Here is a 22,298-nt window from a genome sequence, read left to right as displayed (position 1 = left end):
TCTCTCCCTCTCCCAGACTGAAAGGGGTGGATCAGGCTCCTAGGAACACAACGTTTGGCGATGTGCCAGTAAGCAGTACTCTGTCCCTCCCCCTGTTATCCCAGCACCATGGACAGAGGATCACCTGTCAGGCCTACAGCTCTCTGCTGTCTGAGGGAGTCAACACCTTTTACAAGCTCAACGTCCTCTGTGAGTGGTGGGTTGTATACATGTCTATTTCTCTCTGTTTGTTATACACAGCTTTTGAATACTTTATTTGTTTCACTGTGAATGCTTAATTTGTTTCACTGGGATCCAAATAAAGTATTGAAAATGTGTGTGCACAGTTATGAGTAGGAGAGAAAGAAAGTGTGTGCTGGTGTGTGTGAGGCTTGAAGCATGATGGTAATGTGACACGATAGTGTGCATGGCAGGCAGTTTTGTTTGTGTATGTTTGTGCTGTTCTCTGTGTTTGCGTGTGTTTGCGTGTGTGTGTGTGTGTGTGTGTGTGTGTGTGTGTGTGTGTGTATGAGTGTGTGTTACTGTATTCCTTTGTTGTGACTGTGGGTTAGACAGGCTCTGCGGCAGTGTGTTCTAATTGTGTGTGTGTGCTTTGCAGCACAGCCATGTTATTCTTTGATGCTGTTTTGCAGGCTGTAGCCAGCCAGCTCTTCAAAGCCTGCTGCTCCGTGCGAGCATGAAGGAATGTCACTGTGTGTTTGTGTGCAGCTGCTGTTGGACAACACTACTGTCACTCGCTGTTTTAATGCCTGTCCCTCCACCTGTCTCCCTCCCTCCCACCCTCGTTCCCTACCTACCTCTCTCTCTGCCTAACCTCTCACCCTGGCCTCCTGTGTGAATTCAGTCTTTTTGTGATATTGGTGGACGCCGCTTCTCTACAGGTTTTTCTTTCATTTGCACTGCTGTCGCTTTTCATGGCTGACATGGTTTCTTTGTGTCTGGGTTTGTATGTTTTTCTCCCTTTGTGTGTGTGTGTGTGTGTCAGATCCCCCAGAGTTCAGCCCTGAACATCCCCAGAAGATACAGGTAGTGGAAGATGAGACAGCCATCCTTCCCTTGCTGGTCTCGGCCAATCCAGATGACGTCTCCTGCAGTTGGCTTTACCGCAAGGAGGAGCTGCACAAAGGTGATCCACCCTGCTCTCTTCCTCTCTCGCTGTGGTATCTCTTTATAGCCAGCCAACTAACTCTCTACAGCTGAGCCAGCAACTGTGCTCGTATCAGCCGCCATTCAGGCTCTAAATAGGACATGGCAGGTCGGGCAGCAATGTGAACCTGCCTGATGTGATTCTCGTTCAAATCAAATCAAATTGTATTTTATTAGTCACATGCTTTGTAAACCACAGTGAAATGCTTACTTCCTCACGGCCCTTCTCAACAATGCAGAGAGAAATAAGATCGAGAAATAATAGAAAGTAAAACACAATAATAAAAGTAATAATAAATACACAATGAGTAACGATAACTTGTCTATACACTGTACACATGTTACCAATACCGAGTTAATGTGCAGGGATACGAGGTAGTTAAGTACATATAACTAGGAATAAAGTGACAGATAATAAACAGTAGCAGTAGCGTGTTTAAAGTTAGTGCCAAAAGGGTCAATGCAGATAGTCAGGGTAGCTATTTGGTAAACTATTTAACTAACTATTTAGCAGTCTTATGACTTGTTTAGGGTCCTGTAGGTTCCGAACTTGGTGCATTGGTACCGCTTGCTGTGCGGTAGCAGAACAGTTTATGACTTGGTGGAAGTCTTTGACAATTTTTAGGGCCTTCCTCTGACACCGCCTCGTATAGAGGTCCTGGATGGCAGGGAGTTCGGCCCCAGTGATGTAGGCCGTACGCATTATCCGCTATATTGCCTTGCGGTCAGATGCCAAGCAGTTGCCATATCAAGCGGTGATGCAGCCAGGGCCCATGCCAAATCTTTTCAGCCTCCTGAGGGGGAAGAGACGTTGTCATGCCCTCTTCACGACTGTGTTGGTGTTTGTGGACCATAATAGATCCTTAGGGATGTGTACACCAAGGAACTTGAAGCTCTCGACCCGCTACAACCCCACTACAGCCCCGTCAATGTGAATGGGGGCGTGCTTGGCCTCAGTTTTTTGTAGTCCACGATCAGCTCCTTTGTCTTGCTGACATTAAGGGAGAGGTTGTTGTCCTTGCACCAAACTCCCAGGTCTCTGACTTCCTCCCCTATAAGCTGTCGTCGTCAGTCGTCAGCAAACATAATTATGGTGTTGGAGTCATGCCTGGTCACGCAGTCGGGGGTAAACAGGGAGTACAGGAAGGGACTAAGCATGCACCCCTGAGGGGCCCCGTGTTGAGGGTCAGCGTGGCGGATCTGTTACTGACCCGGGGGTGGCCTGTCAAGAAGTCCAGGATCCAGTTACAGAGGGAGATGTTCAGTCCGAGGGTCTTAGGTTATTGATGAGCTTGGAGAGCCCTATGGTTTTGAACGCTGAGCTTTAATCAATGAACAGCATTCTCACATAGGTGTTCCTCTTGTCCAGGTGGGAAAGTGCAGTGTGGAGTGCAATAGAGATTGCTTCATCTGTTGATCTGTTGGGGTGGTACGCAAATTGAAGTGGGTTCAGGATGTCTGGGATGATGGCGTTGATGTGAACCATGACCAGTCTTTCAAAGCATTTCATGGCTACAAATGTGAGTGCTACGGAGTGATAGTCATTTAGACAAGTTACTTTAGCGTTCTTGGACACAAGGACTATGGTAGTCTGCTAGTCTGGGTCAGGGAGAGGTTGAAAATGCTCTGAGTACGCATCCTGGTAATCCTTCTGGCCGTGCGGCCTTGTGAATGTTAACCTGTTTAAATTTCTTACTCACATCGGTTATGGAGAGAGTGAACACACAGCCGTCTGGAATAGCTGGTGCTCTAATGCATGGTTCAGTGTTGCTTGCCTCAAAGTGAGCATGGAAGGAATTTAGCTTTTCTAGTAGGCTCGCGTAACTGGGCAGCTTGCAGCTGAGTTTCCCTTTGTAATCCGTGATAGTTTGCGAACCCTGCCATATCTGACGAAAGTCAGAGCCAGTGTAGTAGGATTCGATCTAAGTCCCATATTGAGGCTTTGACTGTTTGATTGTTCGCTGGAGGGTGTAGCGGGATTTCTTATAAACATACGGATTAGCGTCCCTGATTAGTGTCAGCTCCCAGCTCTGTGCTAGCAAAACAGTCCTGTTGCTTAGCATCCGCTTCATCGGACCACTTAATTATTGAGCACGTCACTTGTACTTCCTGTTTGAGTTTTTGCTGGTAAGCAGGAATCAGGATGATAGAGTTATGGTCAGATTTGCCTAATGGAGGGCGAGGGAGAGCTTTGAATGTGCTTCTGTGTGTGGAGTAAAGGTAATCTAGCGTCGCCTCTGGATGAGCATTTTCTTGTTTGCTTATACAGCTGGTTGAGTGTGGTCATAGTGCGAGCATCAGTTTATGGTGTTAAATAGACAGCTACAAAAAATATAGATGAAAAATAGTATGGTCTATATCTTATCATGAGGTATTCTAACTCAGGTGAGCAGAACCTCAAGACTTCTTTAATATTAAAGATTGCGCACCAGCAATTATTAACAAAGAGACACACTCCTCCCCACTTGAGCTTACCCAACGCTGCCGTTCTGTGCTGCCGATGCATAGAAAAAACAGCTAGACGTACACTGCGTGTACACAACATTATGAACACCTGCTCTTTCCATGACATAGATGGACCAGGTGAATCCAGGTGAAATCTATGATCCTTATTGATGTCAGTTGTTAAATCCACTTCAATCAGTGTAGATGAAGGGGAGGAGACGGGTTGAAGAAGGATTTTGAAGCCTGAAACAACTAAGACATGGATTGTGCATGTGTGCCATTCAGAGGTGCCAGGCGCACCAGTTTGTGTCAAGAATTTCCATGCTGCTGGGTTTTTCATGCTTAACAGTTTTCCGTGTGTATCAAGAATGGTCCACCTCCCAAAGGACATCTAGCCAACTTGACACAACTGTGGGAAGCATTGGAATCAACATAGGCCAGCATCCCTGTGGAACGCTTTCGACACCTTGTAGAGTCCATTTCCTGGCGAATTGAGGCTGTTCTGAGAGCAAAAGGAGGCGGAGGGGTGCAACTCAACATTAGGAAGTGTTCTTAAAACCTCTCTGAGATAGGGGGTACTATTTTCACGTCCGGATGAAAAGCGTGCCCAAAGTAAACTGCCTGCTACTCAGGCCCAGAAGCTAGGATATGCATATAATGAATTAGTAGATTTGGATAGAAAACACTCTGAAGTTTCTAAAACTGTTAGAATAATGTCTGTGAGTATAACAGAACTGATTTGGCACAATCCATCCAGGGAAATTCTTTTTTGAGGTCATTGTGTTTTCCAATGGTTTTCTATGGGAGACCTGATTTATTAGGGCCCAGATTGCATTTCCTCTGGCTTCCACTAGATGTCAACAATCTTTAGAAATTGTTCGATGTTTTTCTTTTGAGAAATTAAGAAGTAGGGCTGTTCTTTGTAGGTGTCACTCTCAAGGGCTTTAGGCTTTTGTTGTGCGTGAACTGAAGCGCGCTTCACGTTGTTTCTATCCGGTATTAGAAACAGTTTATTCCGTCTTAAATTTGATCATTTATTTACATTTTAGGATACCCGAGGTTGGATTAGGAACGTTGTTTGAAATGTTTGGATCAAGTTTACAGGTCATTTATTAGATACTTTGTAGTCATGTTGGAACCGGTGTATTTCTGATTCAAACGCGCCAAATAAATGGACATTTTGGGGATATAAAGAAGGAATTTATCGAACAAAACGACCATTCATTGTATCACTGAGACATTTGAGATTGCAAAAAGAAGAAGATCTTCAAAGGTAAGGCATTTATTATATGGCTATTTCGGACTTTTGTGTCGCACCTGCCTGGTTGAAAAATGATTTTCATGTGTTTGTATGCGGGGCGCTGTCCTCAGATTATCGCATGGTGTGCTTTCGCCGTAAAGCCTTTTTGAAATCTGACACAGCGGCTGGATTAACAAGAAGGTAAGCTTTATTTTGATGTATTACACTTTTATTTTCGTGAATGTTGAATACTGATGTTTCTGTAGTTTGAATTTGGCGCGCTGCAATTTCACTGGATGTTGTCAAATCAATCCCGCTAACGGGATTCGAGCGGGATTCGCGCTTAACTTCTTATGGCTGCAGCCCGGCGTCGGTACACTTATGACAACAGCCAGCTCAAGTGCAGGGCGCGAAATTCAAAATATATTTTTTTTAAATATTTAACTTTCACACATTAACAAGTCCAATACAGCATATGAAAGGTACACATCTTGTGAATCCAGCCAACATGTCCGATTTTTAAAATGTTTTACAGGGAAGACACAATATGTAAATCTATTAGCTAACCACGTTAGCAAAAGACACCACTTTTTTTACTCCACCAGTTTTTTACTCCATCAGTAGCTATCACAAATTCGACCAAATAAAGATATAAATAGCCACTAACCAAGAAACAACTTCATCAGATGACAGTCTGATAACATATTTATTGTATAGCATATGTTTTGTTAGAAAAATGTGCATATTTCAGGTATAAATCATAGTTTACATTGCAGCTACAATCAGAAATTGCACCGAAAGCAGCCATAATAATTACAGACACCAACGTCAAATACCTAATTACTCATCATAAAACATTTCTGAAAAATACATAGTGTGCAGCAAATGAAAGACAGGCATCTTGTGATTCCTGCCAATATTTCCGATTTATTAAGTGTTTTACAGCGAAAACAAAATGTAGCGTTATATTAGCTTACCACAATAGCCAGAAATACTTGGGCGCCGACGACTAGTTCACATCTACGACAGATATATGAAATAGCATCATAAAATGTTTCTTACTTTTGCTGATCTTCCATCAGAATGTTGGACAAGGTGTCCTTTGTCCAGAACAATCGTTGTTTGGATTTAGAACGGCAACTTTCCCTCTTCATTTAGCAAGCACACTAGCCAAGTGGCACGACGCTCTCCATGTCAACAAACGGAAGAGAACGGAACACGGCAAAACTCCCGAAAAATGTTCAATAATCTGATGAAACTATATTGAAAAAACATACTTTACGATGATATGGTGACATGTCTCAAATAAAATCAAAGCCGGAGATATTAGTCGCCTATAACGGCACGTAAACAGAAGGCAATCCCACTGTCCACCTCGCGCTCTTCAGAGTACCGAAAATGGGGGACACGTCATTCCAAGATGATGTGTTCCATCTCAGACCAAGATAATCACCTCATTTCTTCTCTCACAGCCTCTTGACATCCAGGGGAAGGTGTATGATGTGCATGTATACTAATAGGTCTCATGCCCATTTATAGGCAGGAAGAAGAACAGAGCCTCGATTTCAGACTTTCCACTTCCTGGTCAGGAAGTGTGCTGCAGAATGAGTTCTGTTTCACTCAGAGAAATAATTCAAACGGTTTTAGAAACTAGAGAGTGTTTTCTATCCAATAGTAATAATAATATGCCTATTGTACGAGCAAGAATTGAGTACGAGGCCGTTTGAAATGGGCACCTTTTATCTGGCTACTCAATACTGCCCCTTGCAGCCCAAACAGGTTAAGGGATCCCAAAGAGGTTATCTACACTCAGTGTATATTATCCATGTCCTTGTTCAGCCACAACTCCGAGAAACATAGGATATTACAGTTCTTCAGGTCCCATTGATAGGACAGTTTCAAACGGAGCTTGTCCAGTTTGTTCTCCAGTAATTGTATGTTCGCCAATAGAACGGAGGATAGAGGTGTTTTATGTACTCGCTGACGTAGTTTCTTCAGGGTGCCCGCACATCAGCCTCTCTTCTTTTCCGAGTCTCGTGGATCAGGGCCCGGTCCAGGGTGAGCACTATGTACTGCGCCTATGACTCGTTGAAGTAGAAATTTTCATCCAAATTGAGGTTAGTGATCGCTGGTCTGATGGAAACATTACGTACAAATTACGTAAATGTGGATCGCTATTTTTCTGAATACGTCACAGCCGTTCCTCTCCTGGCCTACCCTCTATTCCCTGTCATCGGGCCACAGCCACCACACTCCTGTCCCTAACCTCCCACCTCAACCTCCACCACCGCACCCACCTCCCAGAGGGGTTACCCAGCCATTAAAGGAGGGATGTTGCGGTACAGTGGTGGTCTGACACATGGGCTATTGTTTCTGTGGGAATATTGCCAGGCCAATCAATAATATAGCATTGGATGTCACGTATAAGCCATGAGTGGCTTAGGGACGTGTGTGTGTGTGTGTGTGTGTGTGTGTGTGTGTGTGTGTGTGTGTGCGTGCGTGCGTGCGTGCGTGCGTGCGTGCGCGTGTGTGTGCTTGTGTGTGTGTGTTTATGAACAGAAATGGATCCTCGGTACCACTTTATTGAGAGCACAGAGTTTGAGATCTGGAATGTGACAAGGAGAGACACCGGGGTCTACACTGTACCAACTAGGTGGGGTCTGACAATACCACCATCACTCTGGACGTACAGTGTAAGTCTGACCCACTGGCATTGAATCTGGTCTGTCTACTCACCTCAACACTGTGTTAGCCCACTGAGCTCAAGTCTAGGCATTAGCTCAGGGACTGAACACAAGTCTTCAGGACTCAGGCAAGGTTTCTCAGTTCTCACGCGAGTGTGGTTCATCAAGCCACTTACATTACATGCCAGTGTTGTACACCCAATACAACCCCAATCCTGTCACAACCTTGAACCAACTGACCGATTCTCCATCTCCATCCCACTGCCTCCACTCTTAATGATGTAATAATAGCAGGTCTGAATGTTCCAGTAAAACCTACAGTGCAGAACAAGCCTAATGGACAGACAGCACAGCGCTGTCCTGATTCGATGGAACCTGACAGTTGAAGGTATCCATAATGTATAGAGGATTGTAATAGCTTTTATGGGTGGCGCTGTAGCCCACTTAACAATGTTGTTCCTGGTTAAAATGAATGTGGTGTGTGAGAAGGCCGTAAGTGTCTCTGGTGATTCCATCAGTGTGCTGTGTGTATGAACACAGACAGGGGCGTTGGGGCACTAATGCTACTACTGTTATAAGTAGATGGTACCCACAGGAAGAGAAGAGCACACAGCCAGGTGGAAAGGGATTACACTGCAGTATGTTGGTGGAGTCATAGTGCTGCCGTATCCAGGACATAGTGACTGACTGAAGGAGGAATGGAAGGAGGGAAAGTGGGCCATGATGACTGCACGCTCCCTGCCTCTGTCTCGCTCAAAGATAAGGTATAGGACAGGCAGCATGCAACGGAGAACCTCCAGCGTGACGTGGCCCAATTTAGGGACACTGAATTGGGCAGTGGTGTCTGACAGTAGGGGGTTGGGACAGATCCAAAATATACTGGGGTTAAATTGATTGGCAAATATTTAATGTAAAGTGGTCAGAAAGGTCATTAGTTATAGTATGTATAGGGTGTCTGTAGGATCAGTGATGCATAGAATAGAATAGACTAGAATAGAATGGAATATAATACAATAGAATGGAATAGATTAGAATGGAATAAAATACAATATAATTAAAATATTTGCAGAGAGAGTTGGGAGTTGGTGGGTGGTGAGTGACTGATTGTTCCCTAAGTTCCAAAGTAGAATTTTACTTTCATATTGTTTCTCTCGTCCTACTTTCTTATTGTCTACTCTCCAGATGTCCCTAGTGTGAAGATGGAGGAGGGCCCAGTGTATGTGCACATTGGGGAGACAGCAGACCTGTTTTGTGTAGCAGATGCTAACCCCATCATCAACACTGACATGTTCTCCTGGAAATGGCTGGTGAGAACCCCCATATACCCATCTCATCTCACCTCTCCTTTCTTCTCATTTGATTTCCCTTTATCTGGCCTCCTTTCTTTTCTTTTACCATTTCTTACCGTTTATCACTCCCCCTCTTAAATGCAGAGACGTGCCATATTTCACCGGCTCTAACTATCCTTCCGCCCCACCTCTCCCGGCTCCCGGCTCCACACTCGGCCCAAATCCAGAAAAATAGCTTTCATTACGGAACGTCGACTACAGGGCACATTCATCAACGTACGCTCTCTATCCTGTATCTACTGCTCTCTTTTTCTCTCTCTTTTACTCTTTTACTTTCTCTTTCTCCGCTCCCCCTGGAGTACCTGTACTGATCTTGCACAGGAGGGGGTGGGGGTGTACGAAGATGTGCATGCTGTCCTCCTGTCTTCCTCTCTCTGTCTTCCTCAGGGCGAGGGGGAGATGGAGGAGATGGGGGAGCAGAGCCAGGATGAGGCCACTGGGCAGCTGACCATCCAAGGGGCGACTCGGGCCAACGCCGGTCACTACCTGTGCACTGCCAACAACACCATAGTGCCCCCTGCCAGCGTGGCAGTCCAGCTGGTGGTGCGCTGTGGGTCTAACGAGCTCTACCAAGATCTATCAATCATGTCGTGTGAATACATCATGGGTGCAACGGAGTGGAAAAGTGTTGTGGGTGTCTTTGTTTGTGTGGCACCGTTAACTATTTCTATGCACATCTGTATGCATTTGCATGTATTTTATGTTTCTGTCTATCCATTTCTGTTTGTACATGTACAATATGAACATCTCTGGCTGTGTGTTTGTCCTTTCCTGTGTAGTTAAGCCAGAGCTCCAGAAGGGGGGAGCACCAGAACAGTTGAGGTGGTGTGCCAGGGAGAGGGCATCCCGCAGCTCCACTTATCCTGGGCTTCTCCTGCCTGCCCTATAGCCATATTTTGTGTGTGTGTGTGTGTGTGTGTGTGTGTGTGTGTGTGTGTGTGTGTGTGTGTGTGTGTGTGTGTGTGTGTGTGTGTGTGTGTGTGTGTGTGTGTGTGTGTGCGTGCGTGCGTGCGTGCGTGCGTGCGTGCGTGCGTGCGTGCGTGCGTGCGTGCGTGCGTGCGTGCGTGCGTGCGTGCGTGCGTGCGTGCGTGCGTGCGTGCGTGCGTGCGTGCGTGCGTGCGTGCGTGCGTGCGTGCGTTGCGTGCGTGTGTGTGTGTGTGTGTACTGCAGGTATCAGGAGAAGACAGTTAGGGAGGGCTCATTACACACCAGCACGGTAACCGTGGTGAACGTGAGTTCAGTGCTGGACTACGCAGTATTCACTTGCACTGCTCGCAACACTCTGGGAGAAGACACTTAACATCCAACTGCTCAGCACCAGTATGTGTGTGTATGTGTGAATGGGTAAAAGGTCAGAGGTTTGGTCAGACATCAGGGCCCAGGGATGTTGTTATGATGTAAAACACGTACTTTACAGCCAACTGCTAGAGTCCCATTGGTCCTAATTTAGCTACGTCCTCTCATATAATACTGTTGGACGTTTGTGTATGTGCTGCCTTGTCCACGATTTTATTAGTGTGGGAGGACCCTCCAGCTTATAGAGAAAATCTTCAGTCTCTCTCGACAGTAGGAAGAGCAAGTCCTCAGTGTCAGACACCCTTTAGCTATGTCATTTCTATTGATATATCTCTCCTTTATCCCCTGCCTATAGCTCTAATTCCCCTCTCTGTCAGATAATGCTGCAATGCTGCGCTTTCCTTTCTCCGCGCGCACAGGCTGAGTCGCCCTCTAGCTCACTAGCAAGCGTATTCCTACTCCGGCGATGTCAACACGGCCCCTGCTCCCAGCGAGCCCCCCGGCCTCCATTGGACACATTTAATGTTTACCATAAAAAGTGTGAAATACAATCCAATATCCACTGCTGTTTTTTTCTCTCCCTCCGTTTTTTTTACTGCCTTGAATATTCATAATTAATCTGACGCAGCGATAATAAATGTTATATGCTTCCTTATCATCAGAAGGCCGGGAAAGGAAAGAAGGCTGTATTCTCTCTATCCCTGCCCGCCTCGCTGCCGCGGTTTGGATTAAAAAAAGACAGATCCAAATAAGACTGACCCCTCTAACCTCGTATCTTATGAGCGGAACTGATAATGGAAATGATTTACTCTGCAAACAGAGCTGCCTGCATGCCTGCAAGCACAGCTTCTCTCTCTCATTCTAGTGCTGAACTCTCTCCTCTTCTTTCTCTCTTCCTCTGTCGTTCTCTCTTGTTTATCCTTTCTATCCTCCTATTTCAACTACCCTTCTTTCTACCCCCCCCCTCTCTTTATCTCACCTTCCATCTCTCTCTCTAACACACAGATCAACCACATCCTCCCTCAGAGTTCCGCCTGGTCAGCTTCACCCATGCTTCTGCAACTCTAGAATGGATCCCAGGCTTCGAAGGGGTCTTGGAGCAGAGATTCCATGTCAGGTGATAGAGCATTGACTACAGTTTGACCGAACATGATGTGTCAAATATTGTGATCTCTTCTTTTCATTCATAAGCAACCAGCACATCCTTGATAGGCATATTAGGAACAGGTCTGGATCAAGGGTCAATTCCATTTCACTCCTTTCAGGTTAGAGTCCATCCATGTACTGACTAAGATGCTATTGATTGACAGCTACCGTTGGGCTGACTCTGAGTTTCCTCTACGTGGATGTGTTCCCTCCGAGAGCAAACATCTTCATTGTGACAGGCCTGTCCCCCGCCACTACATACAACTTTTCTGTCAACGCACTCAACTCCATGGGAGAGAGCGGCTACGCAGACAACAACTCAGTACTCACCATCACCACCGAGGGTCAGTCTAGAGCAAGTTCACAACATGACTTCTGGGTCCTAGCTAGGAGAGGGACAATGGTCGGACATTTGATGGTTTGGACTCCTGCCCAGCTGGTATTGAGATCAGGTTTTATCTCTAATGACACCCTATGCCCCATTTTGTAGAACAGAAAGAATCTTGGCACTATATGGGGAATAGGATGTCATTTGACATTTGACCCAGGTTTATTTTGCAGTGTTAGAACAGCATTGATGTTTTCCCCTGTCTTCCATGGTTCTTCTAACCAGAGTAGGAAGGAACACTCCAGGAAGAGGATCCCTTAGGGGAGGGTAAGTTAATTTTATTTTTGTTTGGACTGTGGAAAATGGCTATTTGCAAAGCAGCTAGCTTCATTTGGCTAAATCATGTTTGCTCTTTGAATAATGGTACTGTAGTTATGGCAGCCGTGGTCATAAATGCTACCTTCTTTCCTTGTGTTAGTCTTCTATCAATGAAGGAAGTGAGAGACCGGCTTTCATACTGATTATTATTATCCCTTAATACGTTTGACTCAATATGCAATAAATGTATTTACCACAAAAGAGTCAAAACTCAGACTGAAGTTCAATTGTTTAATACCAAAGACGCAAAAGCTGTAATAGGCGCCTGTCAAACGGTGCAGCTGTATACGTGTCTTTCGAGTGGCGCAGCACTCTCTTATATCCAAGCAAAGCTCCCCACCCATACAATGATATATCAGTAGTTTTACACTCACATCACACAGCACTTTCCACTGAGCCTTTCACCCTGATTAGGTCTTCTGCTAACCATGACCAAGGAGTTTCAATCATCTCAACCACTGCTGGCACAACTTCCTCTTATCTTGTTGCTGTTTAGGCCATTGAGAATATCTGTGGTTTCCAGTGACCGGAGCCCTAACAGACAGTTACCTAAAACTACACACTCCCTAATATCAACTAATCCTTTTTCTCTACTTTTACTATCACCTTACAATATAAAAACATCCCCAGAGACTTAAGGCCTCGTTCTACTTCCCCTTAATCACACAAAAGCTATTAATCACACAAACCGCAATTATTTACAATCAAACAACCTGGTTCTTGCTTCCTATGATGTCATCATGGTGGATCAACTCATTCCTGTTCTTGTTTCTCTTGTAAACCAGAGACGACAGGGTTGTCGCTGTATCAGACTGTGTTCATGGCGGTTTTTGGTGTGGCTCCGCTGCTGGCTCTCAACTGGCTGGGCTGCTTTCTGTGTCTGAGGTGGAAGAAGAGGCGGGGCTAGACAGGTAACTGTGGCAATACCATGGTCAAGGTTGTGTGACTGTTTTCTTTTGCATCTCAGTCTCAGAAACCTCTGCCCAAGTCACCAAAGAGTTGAGCCTGAATCTTAATGCAACTCTCATGTACTGTATTTCTTTCTTTCTCTCTCCCGCAATTTCTCTCTCTGTGTCCTCTTATCTCTTCTCTTCCTCCTTTCCCTCCAAACACACCCATCTGCCCCTCCCTCCGCAACCATCCTCCAAGGCTGTCTCTTTTTCCGTCTATCTTTCCCTTTATCTCATTTATTTAATTTCTAGTCTCTCTCCCCTCCCTCTCTCTCTATCTCTTGCTCTCTCTCTCCCTCCATCCCTCCCTCACTTCCTTTATCGCTCTATCTGTCTCCCTCAGTTTCTGTTCCCTGCAACTGTCAGGTCGCCTATCTCATATACCTCTCATCTCACTCTCTCCTCTCCACCCTTCGTCCTCACCTACCATCCACTTCTCTATTTCTTCATCCATCGTTCTCTGTCAGACCTCTTTTACTTCTTCAGTAGTGCCCGTATCCCATTTCTAATCCCCACTCATTCATCCCCCACCCTCTCTCTCTCACCCTCACTTTCTCTCTCTCTCTCTCTCTCTCTCTCTCTCTCTCTCTCTCTCTCTCTCTTACTCTCCCTCCCTCCCTCTCTTCTCCAGAGAGTAAAGGCAGTGTTTCAGATGGGAAGAAGAGTGAAGGAGATGGGTGAGTCATCATCTTAGTCTGTCTTTGTGTGTCCAGGCTAGTCAGCATCCAATCCAGTCCAGTGGGTACAGACAAATGACTATACGTCTAATCCCCTCTCAGAGGCCTAAACCCTGCCCTACTGACAGACCACACCCAGCACCCACAACAGCAAAACTACAGGACCCTGTGACGGACAAAAGTCTCCCGTTTTGTATGATGTAATGTAGCAACAAAAGAGTAAAGCAGACGCTCGTGTCAGTCTAAATTTGCAATTAGGGGGCAAAGCAACAGTGCAAATACAGGTGTCACATCCAAAAATACTTCAAATGCCATACGCCACATTGCATTGACAGTGCTATGCTCTTGTGCACTGTACTGTAGTGTACATGTCTTTGTATCTAGCTATTTTCTCCCTGAGGATTAAGAAAGAGTGACATACGAGTTGTGGGTGGGTGATGAGATAGAGGATGTTGATTGGATGATGTTGATATGCTTTCATTTAAAAATGGGAAAATAAATAAATAAAAGATTGAGATAGGAGGATGTGGGTGGGTGCTTAGGGAGTTGGGATGTGATACTGTGTTTTCTAATAAAATAAAATAAATAATGGAGGTTAGATGATTTGTTCTGTCTGTCATATCCAGGTCCACTGTGTTCACTGCCAGCGGCTCCACCAGGTACGAGGTCAGAGAGCTGGTGAACCCTGCGGTCCAGCGCACCCTCCTCATCGACAGCGGATCAGAACCAGACAGCAGCGTCTATGGGAGCTATGCTGGGGTAAGAAGAGAGGGGGGGAGGAGGTGGGGAGAGGCTGGGGGAGGAAAGAGAGGGGGAAAAGGGGGATACTTAGTAAGTTGCACAACTGAGAAGAGGGAGTAAGGAGAGGAACGAGAGAGAAAGGGGGATGACAGAGGGGGAGATAGTAGAGAGAGTGAAAAACACAGTAAGGTAGAGTGGTGGATGAATTGGAGAGAAGAGGAAGTTAACAAAATAAAGAAACAGAGGGAGGGGCTTAGAGAGGAATAGGAGAAGAATAAAGTGAGAAAACAGGAGGGGTGAGAGGTAGGAGGATGCTAGCAGACAGAGGTGGAGAGGTGAACAGAAGAGGATGGATTAAGGAAGAGGGAGATCGGTCAGAAGAGAGGAAGTGGAGGAGTCAGGCATACGAGGGAAACAGAGGAGAGATAAACTAATAAACACCTTTGGCTCTTCTCAGAGTAGGAAAGGGAGATCGATAGCCCACAATTAGCATTCAAAATACACTTCGATCCTGGTGAAATTGCACATTGTAGAAGGCCAACAAGGCTTTGAACCCTGCAGAAAAATGTTAAGTAGAATATAACAACACCGTCAGAAAGAGACTATTAGAATAAGCTCTAATGCAAGAAAATTCTCCTCAGAGATGTTAGCTAACCTTGAGTTATAAAACAATACATCTAGTCTAGGCTACAAAATATACTGTTTGTCAGGTATCTCTCTACAGAGTCACCATGTACAGTACAGCATCTGTCTCTGTTTTTCACCTATGGTCTTTGTCCTCCCAGGAGAGCTCCCACTACTATTACCCCACCAGTGACTACTGCCCCTCTCTCTACCCCCACCCCGAGGGAGCACAAGGGCAAGGTGAGAGAAATCAAAATACTACCTATGAATAATACATCACAAGAGCAAAGACAGAGACATTTCTCTGTTTAACTTATCTCTTTGGCTCTCTCTTTTTCAAGATGGCCACCACTACCCACTGGAGGCCATAGGCCATGAGTATGAGGAGTTGAGAGACTGGGGCATGTATCAGGACATGCTGGGGTTGTCTCTCCCACTGCCTCCTTCCCAGTTTGACCCCAGGTTACCAGAGCAGAGGCGAGAGTGGAGACCACCACCACCCAGTTACCCTCAGGACAGCACAACCCCACTGGGATAAAGTAGTAGTTATTGATCCCTGAGGGGTGATGACCCTTATAGTTTCACATATTGGACTAGATGTGTTTTATCACCTTGGGTTTTTCCAAATAACATAGAGATTGGATGGGAAGTTTCGCATCAAAATTATTTCAAATTAGGATTTGGCCTACAGTGCTATATAGTACTGTCATGTCTCTCACCTTCTTGACACAGCTTTCTTCTCCAACAGGGAAGTGGGAGGGGCATGACTGCCCTGCAGCAGCCAATCAAAAGGAAGAATCCGGTGGATGAGCGACGCCCAGAGAGAAGCGACTATGATTTACCTTTTGAGCTCAGAGGACAGTTAGTTTAGGAAGCTTAGGCCTTGATTCCAGAATGTGGACAATACCTCAGACTCAAATACAAACACTTAGTGCTGTGCTGGTATTGAGTACTATATGAATAGGAAGCCTTCCAACTGTTACTACCAAAAGGTACAGTATTTACAGTAGGTGATATTGTGGGACAGTCAATCAATACAAATTAGGCCTACCAACGATCCAAAGACATAAAATGTAAAAGATGAAGCAACAAAACATGCAGAGTTTTTCTTACAGATTTTTTTGTAACAGTTGATTATACTCTACTGTACAAATAAAATTGATAATCTAGGCCTAGGCCTAACTGATACACAATTCCAACATGCCTCCACTGTTTTATACAGATACATGTCAAATCCAAAATATTTCTCCAACAAGAGCCTTTACTGGAAATGTCACTCCAGCAAGATGAGAGATGAAGAGGAAGAGGCAAAGTCAGAGAAGATGACAGGAAACTTAAATCAAGTTTTCAGTCATGTGGGGCCACAGGTTTCCCTCCCTCCTCCCCAGACCATCTTCCTACCGCAATGCCCCACTTCCCTCTCCTCCTCTCTCCCACCCTCCTCCCTCCCACTTCCCTCTCCTCCTCTCTCCCACCCTCCTCCCTCCCACTTCCCTCTCCTCCTCTCTCCCACCCTCCTCCCTCCCACTTCCCTCTCCTCCTCTCTCCCACCCTCCTCTCTCCCACCCTCCTCTCTCCCACCCTCCTCTCTCCCACCCTCCTCTCTCCCACCCTCCTCTCTCCCACCCTCCTCTCTCCCACCCTCCTCTCTCCCACCCTCCTCTCTCCCACTTCCCTTTAACCCAGTCAGTACTACATCCTACAGAGCCTGCACTCAGACAGGCAGAAAGGCAGACAGGTAGACAGTGACACAGACACTCAAGGTAGACAGTCAGACATCCCCTGGCACTTTTGGGCCATATGTGAAGCAGGACTCGCAGTGTCGCCCAAGCGGAAACCATCTCCATGCACCTGCTCGCCACGGGCACCTTGCCCTTTTGAACAATCTGCCTGTCTGTGACACACGTCCTTCACAGCAGCAGATGAAGCCTGGGATTATTACAACACATGATCACTGCCCAAGCCTCCTCCATCTCCCTCCCCCTTTCCCTCCCTCTCCCCCCAACCTCCTCCCCCCTCCTCTGAAACAAAGAGACACTGAGTCCTCCCGGTGCGCCCTTCCAGTCCTGGGGTGAGCCTCTGAAGGTCGGGTATGAAGACAGTAATTGAGCGTGATAATGTGTTGTGAAGGTAAAACCACCACACTGTATCTACATGCTGCATCCCTCCTGCTAATCCTGTTGTCTTTCACATTTCAGTTTCAACTCATCATTCTAGCGAGAGAACATGCAGGCCGTTAGTCCTACTGTGCTACGAGAAAGAGAGAGAGAGAGAGAGGAAGGGAGGAAGGCAGAGAGAGAGGTTAAGCGAGTGGAGAGAGAGAGAGAGTATGAGAGATAGATGTCATTTAAGATCTAGGTAGAAAGTCTATCCTCAGATAGCCCTCTAACTTGGTTTTATTGTAATTTAACATCTATGTAGAAAGTCTATCCTCATATAGCCCTCTAACTTGGTTTTATTGTAATTTAAGATCTATGTAGAAAGTCTACCCTCAGATTGCCCTCTATCTTGGTTTTATTGTAATTTAAGATCTACGTAGAAAGTCTACCCTCAGATAATGGGCGGAAATCCCAGGAGGGACGGGGGGGACACGAGCCCCCCATCCTGGGAAAAATATAATTTGTCCCCCCCAATATATCACTGGAAACATAACTGTAATTTCAATAATATTAATAATATGCAATGAAAGCACTTGTGCTGATTATAGACACTTAATAGCGCGTTTTTAAGTTTCAAAAGATTGCGATCCCCGCCCTTTGCTTCACAATGGTTTGATCCACTGCCAGTGGCACATGATGCAAGTACTGTGGGAATCTGACAGTGTCTGTCGTTGGTGGCTGACCTCCAGTAAGTAGTTCAAACAAAGGATATATTAGACATTTCTTTACTTCTACCACTCAATACAATACACATTTATAACTGTCACCAGTCTTCATTTTCATTTTTTCATTAAATTACAGGTCACTCTTTATATTAGCTAGCGGTTAGCTGATTGCTAGGTAGCTAAAGTAACATCAACCAGTGTTTGCAGCTATTTGAATTTGAGTCAATGAGAGAAGCTAGCAATGCAATGTAGTGTTCCTTAGCTGGCAAGGTAACGGGGTTCGTGACTACGGTCTGAAAGGCACCCAATGCACGTAACTAACGTGAGGTTAATCCAGTCAATCGCACCATAGCGATGTTTTATGTTGGCAGGGTTCACACACACTATAGCTGAAATTGCAGAGCTAGCGAGCAAACTAAAGCAAACATTAACTATCAAGCTAGCTAGTACCTATTCCATTTATGTGTCGTCAGTTTATTCCAAGATCAGCATGCAGCTGTAGTGCTTCGAAGTCCCTGTGATAAGGTTAGCGATAAACTGAAGTCCAACTGAACAGAACTACACTCTCTTCTACCATTGTCTTAAATATCTTTAATGGTCTCGTTGCAAAAAGCTAAATTGTCACTAGGAGACTTTGAAGCACCTGTGTGCCGATCTTGGAGTAAACTGACGATAGCAAAGATTATATAGCAAACACCACAGAAACGGAATTGGTGCTCGCTAGCTCTGCAAATTCAGCTATTGTTGGAAGCCAGCCAATATAAAACATACTATATTAAAATTACAAAAGGTTGCAGCATACGTTGTGTAAATGGTGAACTCATACAGCTGTCAACCCTTGTCACTGCAATCCATTTCACATTTGCTAGCTGACTAGCTAGCTACCTTATAGATCGAAGCACATCTAGAATGATATAAGATGATAGAAGCCCATCTCCTACTGTAAATATCCTGCATACTGTGTGTGTGTGTGTGTGTGTGTGTGTGTGTGTGTGTGTGTGTGTGTGTGTGTGTGTGTGTGTGTGTGTGTGTGTGTGTGTGTGTGTGTGTGTGTGTAGCCAGCCAGGTAGAAAAATGGCGGACATCAGTATTTTTCAGTACACCAAAACGCAAATTAAGAACCCAGGTAGCCTAATATCTCAAAGACGAGTTGATAAAATGTTCATAAGAAAGAAGTGAAATGCTAATGGAAATGTTTCACAATGATGTCATTAGGCAGAGCAGGCAACAGATGGCACACAGACAGCAGAGCTGGGGACAGATGGGCAGAGCAGGGAGTGGAGTCTCAGGTAAGTTTGTTGAGTCTTTGTTTGGCAACATTATGAAAGGTTCTTGCTTTTTTTGACTTGTAAAATGGGGACATAATTGGAAAATGCCATGGATTCCCCCACTCTCAACTTAAACTGGTGACTGAACTAAGATTTGTTTAAGGCAATGGTATTGCTGTTGTGATGAATTGTGTAGTTTTGGGTATCGGTAGTTATGAGTATGGCAAACACCTTATTTATTTTCTAGGAGACAGACTGTGAGTCAGTGAGGGTGGTGAAAGGGAAAGAGCCAGGGTGAGAGACTTCAGAGGACAGTGTCACAGCCACGGCAGGACCAGGTGTCAACCTTGACGCCAGCTGCACCAGTATAGGGGACAGTGGCACAGCATTGTCCAGTTACCTCAGTGATGGTAAAAAACCATATCAGCCACACCCACAATTTATAGAACCACAAACTCTTGCCAACAGAGTGTTGACGTTTCAAGAGAGATGGTTTCGCGATTTCCCCTGGCTACATTATAATCCATCAATAAAAGGAGTGTTGTGTTTTCACTGTAGCCAAGGGTTTTCAAGCCAGCCATCTTTTGGCCAAAGAGCGGATGCTGTCTTCATAAGTGTAGGATTTAGGAACTGGAGAAAAGCCATTGAAAAATTCACAGCACATCAAAACTGCCAAACCCACCGCCACTTTGTAACTGTAACAGCACACCAGCTAAATCTAATCAGTGCCCAGTTATCCAGCACGTGGGGTAAACAGCAGGAATGACAAAAGCTACCTTGCACTGTATGAGAAAGCAACAGCATTGATTGAATCCATTGAGACACACTCAAAACGATTTGCTGGCAAAGCAGTGGATCACTATAGGACAGATTTTTTTAAAGTGTTGGATGGTGTGGAGGTTCAGTTTGGCGAACGTTTTGACCAGGACAGTCTAAACGTCCTGCAAAAGTTGGAAAGAGCGCTTCTCACGGGGGAGTTGGATAAGTCTCTAGATCAGTACCCTGATTCATAGATTCTCATAGATTCTCTTTCAGTGCAGTTGCCTCTCTTTTGCAACAAATACCCCTGTAGCAGCAGTGGAGAGGCAGCAGAGGTCCTCAGGAGGCTTCCAGTGGAGGTGCGGGGGTTGGTTGACCAAGTTGAGGTGCTGATCAGAATTTTGTCTGAAATGTACATAAAGACAGGCTGGACAGTCTCGAGGGAAAATATCTGCCAGCAATTTGTTGGATCCATTGAAACCCGCAAACATATGTTCGGTTCTTTTGTTCAGTAGTGTGTATAACAGTGGTTCTCAACCTTTTTTGGGTACTGGATGTCTTGTTTTGCACACTTTGTACAAAATAATAAAATGCAGTACCACAGGATATTTCTTAACGTAGCTCTTTATTAGCTAGCTATAACTGGCATGTTCCTGTATCGCCAACCAGGATCAAACTGACCATCACCTAACCATTTGAGTGGTCTTAACCAATCATAGCACAGTATGATATGGCGGTGAAATGCATCCAATTATAATTCAGTATGTTTACACATAAGAATATTACATCCCCCTTCTTTTAAAACAAAAGAAAAATGTTTACATATTCTAAGAGTTTCTTTTGAAAACATGCTCTGCAGTTTGAACTCAAGGTAAGTAACCATTTATATTGCATACTACACCAACTGAATCAACATAGACTCTGAAACAATGATCCAACATACTGTTACTTTTTGAACAAGGGATTCTCAGCAACTCAGCTTTCACAGTAGAAATACATCTTAACTTTTCAAACAAATACAATACCAAAGCATTTCAAGTGAACTTTCAATAACAAGTTTACAGTCTGGAACTCTTTTAGGGCAGCGATCCGCCTACACCCTTTGACATTTCACAGGTCTAGGACAGCTCTGGGCTTGACCTCTCTTCCTGACCTTGTGCGATATGATGCTGAGCATGCTTCTGTGTCAGTCAACAGCTCTTGTGGTGTTGCAGGTAAGTATGGTGTATGTTGTGCTGTGTATGTGTGTGTTTAGTCCATCACATTCTCTTTCAGGGGAACAGTTCATCTCATCAGTGTGTTGTTCTTTTGTGTTCAGTAGGTGACGACGATTGCGGCGGTACACCGCTCCTTCTGCGGTGCGGACGTGATATGAACGTTCAGTGTCAGCTGGCTGGATGACGACTGCTGGCTTCCAGAGGCCATGCTCCTGGATTCTATCTGACTCTCCGTCGATCAGTGGTGGCAGTGGTCTAGCTAACCTGTCGTAGTATCGCTTTTGTTGTTGTCTCTGTGCACGTTTTTCATGCATTTCCTTGTAGCTGACGACCTCAGGTTGCAGCTGCTGGTTGGTGCTGGGAAGGATTGAGCAAAGTCTGCGGCTCATCAACAGCTGGGCTGGTGATTTGAAGTTGTCAACTGGAGTGTTGCGGTATTCAAGGAGACTGAGGTAGGGGTCTCTCTTGTCTGCTTTTGATTTATCCATGAGTGATTTAGCAATCTGCACAGATTTTTCAGCAAGGCCATTACTTTGAGGGTAATGCGGGCTTGTGGTGACATGTGTGAACTCCCATGCTTTTGTGAAGGATTCAAACTCATTTGATTTGTAACAGGGCCCATTGTCAGATATTAAGTTCTCTACAATGCCATGCCTGGCAAAGGCTGCTTTCAGCTTGTGTATCACAGCTGCAGATGTGGTGCTGTGAAGCTTGTCGAGTTCGAAGTATCTGCTGTAGTAGTCCACTGTTACGATGTAGTCCTCGTTGTTCCAGGTAAACAGATCGGTTGCCATGACCTGCCAGGGTCGGTCTGGGATACAGTGAGGTAACATTGGCTCTTTGGTGTTTGAGGGGCGTCGTTCAAGACATATGGCGCATTTACCAACAATGTCCTCTATTTGTTTGCACATTCCGGGCCAAAACAAAATGTCCCGTGCTCTCTGTTTGCACTTTTCCATGCCCATGTGTCCAGCATAGATCTTTGTCAAAATCTCTTTTCTGAGACTGGTAGGAATAATGATTTTCTCTCCTTTGAAGTTCATCACGATGGTTCCAGAATTCTGAGACGCTCTGAGGGCATTTTCTCCTCTCCTCAGGCCATCCATCCTGTATCACTTTCCTCAGCTGTGCGAGTTGCGAGTCCTTTTCTGTTTCTGCTTGGATCTCCTTCAGTTTTGTGTCTCTAACTGGTAAGTTGCTGTACACAGTGTGCACTTGCATCTCCA

The 22,298-nt window shown here is 45.3% G+C and overlaps 1 pseudogene; it reads left to right on the top strand.

Moving 5' to 3' along the window:
- The window catches only part of LOC120030910, a 46,272-nt pseudogene extending 30,730 nt beyond the window's left edge, over positions 1-15,542 (top strand).
- The last annotated feature ends 6,756 nt before the right edge of the window (positions 15,543-22,298 follow it).

The sequence above is a fragment of the Salvelinus namaycush genome, chromosome 37, assembly GCF_016432855.1.
Source record: "Salvelinus namaycush isolate Seneca chromosome 37, SaNama_1.0, whole genome shotgun sequence".
Lineage (NCBI taxonomy): Eukaryota > Metazoa > Chordata > Actinopteri > Salmoniformes > Salmonidae > Salvelinus > Salvelinus namaycush.
This window is presented reverse-complemented; position numbering and strand designations above follow the sequence as displayed.